The sequence below is a fragment of the Asparagus officinalis genome, chromosome 9, assembly GCF_001876935.1.
Source record: "Asparagus officinalis chromosome 9, Aspof.V1, whole genome shotgun sequence".
NCBI lineage: Eukaryota > Viridiplantae > Streptophyta > Magnoliopsida > Asparagales > Asparagaceae > Asparagus > Asparagus officinalis.
Window position 1 is genome coordinate 1,747,170 of NC_033802.1, and position 6,702 is coordinate 1,753,871.

Sequence of the window (6,702 nt, forward strand, 5' to 3'; positions counted from 1 at the left end):
AATCTCGCGGTCGACCGCCAACCTATCAAAACGCTATCCTGAGCCCATCAACTGCCAATCCTACATTCACGTGATGTAAAATGCTATTGATCTTCTCCTCTTTAATTTACTAATAGTTCAATGTTTTGTGGATAGCTTACAACAGAAAGAATAGAGAGGGGGAAACTAATTAGTTTAACTTAATTAATTAACCCTGTTAGAATCTAGGCCGGATTATTTTCCAGGATTTATGTTCATATACAAATAATAACGAAGACATTAGAAAAGTGATGTTTTGGCACGCTTTTTAGGTGACGGAAAAGTGAGAAATAATCATCGGCATATTGCTGCATCTTGTGACTGTCAGATTTTTTGTTAACAAAAGGCAATTTTGCCTTCATGAATTATAATAAATATTGTAATTAAAACATGTAATTAAAAATATGTGTAACAGATATATAATTATGGGGAACGTTACAAAATTTATGACGAACGTTACGGAATTAATTACGGGTTTTGTAACGTTTTTTCCAACCCTATATATATATCCGTATGTTGAGCTCAAAATGATAAGAAAAAATATATAACAAGTTTCTCTTGTTTTTCTTCTCTCCCCTACATATTATTTTCATCTACATCTTAGTTTTATTTTATGGGCAACTTCCTTCATCTGAGCTGAAGCTCTGCACTCTCGCCCGAGTGTGGAGGTCGGCCGTTTCCGGGGGTTTTTACCGCTAGGGGGAGGGAACCATCTGCGCCAGGCGTTTCCGGGGGTTTTTACCGCTAGGGGGAGGGAACCATCTGCGCCAGGGCGATAGGCGGGTTCTCAATATTCTAGGGCAGTGAATACATGATTGCTCCCGATCAGGCCAGTTTTAATTGTTTATTTTTTCGGATTTATCTGCATGCTATAATCTTAATTATTTGATAAATTTCCAACAATCTAGAAGATTGATAAGTTTATAGCTTTGATTTAAATCTGAAATTATTTTAAAGTTACTGTTCATTCGAGTTTTTACTGTTCATCCGGAAGATTACATATTAGTTTGTGTAATATATATTAACTGCATTTGATCATATTAACTGCATTTGATCATATTATTGTTTAGTATATTATTTAGTAAAGGTTAAGCTTAGTACAAAAGGTGGTAAAAGTGAATGCAGATTTGTTCAGCAACTTAAGTGGCAGTTGTCTGCAGCAGATGAGTTTTTACTCTCAAGACATGAAAATCATGAGGTTCGAACATCAATAGGTAAATCCCTCCTCGGCCTTATCCAACATATGTTTGCAGTATAGTTGTTAGGCAAATTAAATGCTTGCAGGAAATATTTTAAAGTTTCTATATTCTGTTAAGAAACAAAAACTCATTGAGTGAACCGATTCAAGTTTTCATGGATTAGTTGGTGTCTAAGGCAAGGTTTAAGGGTTGCGTAACGCGCTCTGCAAGGAACGAGGTATTTAATTGATCTTTGATCAACCTCTATTACTATCCTTACCTGGCTAACTACCCGAGTAAAACTTTAATCTTTTTACTTTAGGAGTTTTTGGTTTGGAATAAGAGAACCGGAATTATGTGAAAATTCATATGCATTTATTTAATTACGCTTCGTGCATCATATTTTACCTAATGATAAATGATCAATATATGAGCGAACCAAATCAAAAAGGTGCAATTTTTAAAATTCTATTTTATATGATGGATTATATTTCAAATCTTCAAATGTAAAGTTCATCACTTTTATTGTAATAAATGTTCATATGTCTTTTTAGATAACTTGCATTTGTTTTATGATTAATTACAAGGTTTTATGCAAGAATACACTTGAAAAAATTAAAGCACGTATGTACAAATATTATTATTATTATTATTATTTGTATAAGAGGAGGTACTAGAAAATGGCAATATAAATTTGGAAGTTCTTTGTAGACAACCAATTTAAATTTGGAAGGTCACATTTGTAGGCAACCGATTTAAATTTGGACGGTCTCCTTTGTAGGCAACCAATTTGTAACCTCTTATAATAGAATAATTTAAAATTTTTATGCATTTGAATTATGAAGTATGAAATATATTTTAAGATACGAAAATATATTTTAAGATACGAAATCCTATTATGCTCTGCATGTATCTATTATTAATTTCATTCATGTATGTGCATATGCATAACTGCAGATTTTTAGTTCCACATTAGTTTGAAATGTTCAGATATTAAGGTCAATCTACACAAACACTATGTGTTTACATCTTCAGACATAGACTATGATCTTTTATGATCATAGATCATGACCTAATGTCAATTTCAAACAATATGATGGACTAATTACAAAATAAGAACTTGATAAATAAATACAACGCCTGCTAAGCAAAGTTATGATTCTAGACTTTGTAAAGTCTGTGAAAAGAATCTTGATGACCCTTTGACTAAGGGATTATCCAGGAGTGTGGTTCTGGATTCATCGAGGGAGATGGGGTTAAGCCCATAGATGAGGTCACTGACAGCGGCAACCCAACCCTTATTTGGAGACGCAGTCCCAATGTCGGTTCAATGTGATAGAAACAAGCTGGACAAGTGACTCTCGTGTGGAACATCGACCTAGATATATTTATATATCATTATGTAGCATTTGCTACTACCCCTTCTCTATGATGACGATGCTCTTATGATACAGCTGGCTAGGCTGAGTTTTACTCTTAATAAGTCCAACGCGTGTATTGTGGGGGGTATTAAATAAACAGCTGTAGTACCCTTTGAGGACTTACCTACGTGAGAGGAACCGTGATGGCCGCGGTTAGGGGGGGCTGGGCTAACCCCTAGAAACTCTCATGAGTCGGTTTATTGTGAGCATGGCCTTTAACGCTCAACCCGCTTTGCTCAATAGATGAAGCGTATTGTGTGTGTTTTCATCAATACCTGATTAAAGGGGCTTAATTCAAGGCCTAGTCCATTATGTCCCTCAGATGGTGATGAACTCACTAAGGAAAGGTTCAAAACCGGAAGCTACCTCTCCCGAATTCACGATACGAAAGGTTGCCCAACCTATATTTGTTTTATGATTTCTTGATTTATTTATTGATTTCTGAGTCTTCAGTCAATATTGCCTTTTGGGGGGGACTGTTGAAAGCTTTATTCATGAAAAGGCAATTTTGCCTTTGTGAATAGTCCCACATCGGAAAATGAGATGAATAGTAAAGGGTATATAATGGTTCTCTCCTTATTGGGCTTTGAATAGTGTTTTGGGTTTTGTGGGCTTTGCGGTTCTACCACACACGCGCGCGCGCGCACGCACGCCAGTTTTGTAACGTCTTTTCCAACCCTATATATATATCCATATGTTGAGCTCAAAATAAGAAAAAAAAATATACAACAAGTTTCTCTTGTTTTTCTTCTCTCCCCTACATATTATTTTCATCTACATCTTAGTTTTATTTTATGGGCAACTTCCTTCATCTGAGCTGAAGCTCTGCACTCTCGCCCGAGTGTGGAGGTCGGCCGTTTCCGGGGGTTTTTACCGCTAGGGGGAGGGAACCATCTGCGCCAGGACGATAGGCGGGTTCTCAATATTCTAGGGCAGTGAATACACGATTGCTCCCGATCAGGCCAGTTTTAATTGTTTATTTTTTCGGATTTATCTGCATGCTATAATCTTAATTATTTGATAAATTTCCAACAGTGACAGCTCCACTGGTACTTTCTATATACTTTTAAAGCCAACAAACTTTGCTACTTCAATTGACATTTTTTTGAGTGAAAATAGGGATTTCCCTATCATTGTATTACTGATAACTAAGGTTAGAAGAACATACAAAAGAAGATATCTACTGCAGATTAAGGCAACGTCTCCGAGATGGAGAATAAGTCCAAATCTGTAGTAGATGTCTTAAAGAAAAACTACAGAAAGTATCAAAATTACAAAGATAAGAACTCTAAAAACTCAAGTAGAAACTAAGAGGCTAACTGCAGCCCAAAAAGAAACCACATCTACCCAAAAGATGCTAGAAAACCAGCAGGAAGACATCTTCAAGTCATGACATCTGATTGCCGTCCTCAATCGACTCTAGGATATCAGGAAGTCATCTTGAATAAGCTTCTTAATCTTGAGCGACTTCTTGGAGGTGGAGGCCCCTGCCCAAAAAAGAATGGAGTTAACAGACTTCTTGATAATGCTATGAGGAGAAGACAAGATGTTCGAGAAGATGCGGTTGTTGCGCTCTTGCCACAGGACCTAACTGATGGATGGGAAGTAGACACCCCATAAAAGACGGATAGAGGCTTGGACGGTAGGATCAGAGCATAGTGCAAGGCACTGGTCAATGCTAGCCGGAAGAGAGGCGATGCCTAATTTATACTTCAATTGACATTGATAACCCTAAAACAAGAATTGTATAATTCTCAGTACCCTAAAATGTTGCAATTAAATAGGCTCTCTTTTTCTTTTCTTTTAGTCTTATGTTGCTTAGGATGCTAGAACTACTTCACTTGGTCTTCTGTATAAACACTTCAAGGCAATGAAGAATATTATCCCATTTTCTCCCAAAAGTTCTATTCTTATCCATCTCGGTGTTTTAATTTTTTAACTCTAAAATGCTATCAAACCGAACTAAAGAGACGCTCACAAGACAATCCATAAATGTCGCTGTAGGCGTCAAAAAAATGCTAATAGATATCCAAATATAGCTCAAGACAGTATTTGCTGTCTCTCCGCGCGAGACAGTGTTTGCTGTCTCTCCGCGCGAGACAGTGTTTGCTGTCTCTCCGCGCGAGACAGTGTTTGCTGTCTCTCCGCGCGAGACAGTGTTTGCTGTCTCTCCGCGCGAGACAGTGTTTGCTGTCTCTCCGCGCGAGACAGTGTTTGCTGTCTCTCCGCGCGAGACAGTGTTTGCTGTCTCTCCGCGCGAGACAGTGTTTGCTGTCTCTCCGCGCGAGACAGTGTTTGCTGTCTCTCCGCGCGAGACAGTGTTTGCTGTCTCTCCGCGCGAGACAGTGTTTGCTGTCGCTCCCCGCGAGACAGCGTTTGCTGTCTCTCCGTGCGAGACAGTGTTTGCTGTCTCTCCTCGCGAGACAGCGTTTGCTGTCTCTCCGTGCGAGACAGCGTTTAATGTCTCTCCGCACGAGACAGCGTTTGCTGTCTCTCCGCGCGAGACAGCTTTTGCTGTCTCTCCGCGCGAGACAGCTTTTGCTGTCTCTCCGCGCGAGACAGCGTTTGCTGTCTCTCCGCGCGAGACAGCGTTTGCTGTCTCTCCGCGCGAGACAGCGTTTGCTGTGTCAGAAACCACCTTGAACAACTGCCACACACGTCCATTAACTGTCAAAGAACATGGGGAACGTTGTGGGCGAGAATCACGTTGACAACTTTGTTGTGTAAAAGGAGTCTTATAAAAAGGCTATCTCTTTTGAATTTGTTGTAATCGACTGAAGATATAATGAATTCCATGACAAAACCAACTTTTGACGCAAACAAGCTGGCGACCACAGTGGGAGCCAACAGTTTCGCTGCCGAGACCGTCGTGTCGCAGCCGATCAAGATTTCAGTTGAATCCATGGTCGAATACGAATTCGACCAAACCAAATTTGAGGAATATCTCTCATCATCCTCTTCAAGATCTTCATTGTCTCGTAAATACAAGAGGATCTCACAATTGAGGAAGACCTACATGCCAAAGAAGGCACAAAATGAAGACTCTCTCCGGATTGTTGCTAAGGATTTTACTCGCAACACCTCTGCTCACAATGACTCTTATCTAGTTAAAGAGTCATCAAATCAAAGCCCACCGATACTGACGAAGAGGGCTCGTCAGAGACAGCGTCAGTGCCGTGCTCGCCAAATAGTTAAGGCATTTGAACAAACCGACGGAGTTCGTTATTATGCGGACTTAGAGTCGAGGAAACAACAAGTGGTTTGTTCAACGCAACGACAAACTACTCACGTTTCTGCACAATTCACGATGGAGGAATGGACACTCGTCAAAAGGGCTCGTTTGACCCTCAAAGAACGTATACAAAAACATCGTGCAAATGCTGCTCATGTCCGAACTCTACTACAACAAAGACGAGAAAGGAGGAAGGAAACAGTGACCAAAGAACCACCGAAACTCCGCCAAGTTTGGATTCCAAAGTCTGGACTTATGCAAAATCAGCATTCAGAGCCCGTTAAGACTCCATACCCGCAAGGGGGTGGTTTTAGACGTGCGACTCCCAACATAACCTTGGATCGCTCAAAAACAAAAATAAATTGTCCTGAGAATGCCAACAAGGTTTTATACCCCCAGAAGAAGACGCATTCACCAAATGATATCGTCATACCTGGGAGATCATACCAACAGACGATACGATTTATCAAGCTGGGGGTATGAACAAAACTCGAAAGAGAACTGTCCGGGAAATGAACTCTCATTGTTCCTGTGCGCGACTCATTAGAGCAATGTTATCAGAATGTGACTGTTTCAAACGAGAAGCCATCTCACGAAGAGTCTCGGTATTCCACAGTCTTTTCACCGAAATGTCGAAGCTTAAGCCGAGGTATTTCTGCAAGAGAAAATCAGCTGCCCAAGATTATGAATTCCCTGAAGTCACCATTAACGTGGCTGATAAAAGAAAGTCTAAGCGGCATTCAAGTGACTCAAATCCCGACTTTTCCCCGAGAGGAAAAGTCAATCCAAGAATTGCTCAAAGGATGTCTCGACTCTAATTAAGAGTCATCAGGCGCAGAGATTACAAGAGAAT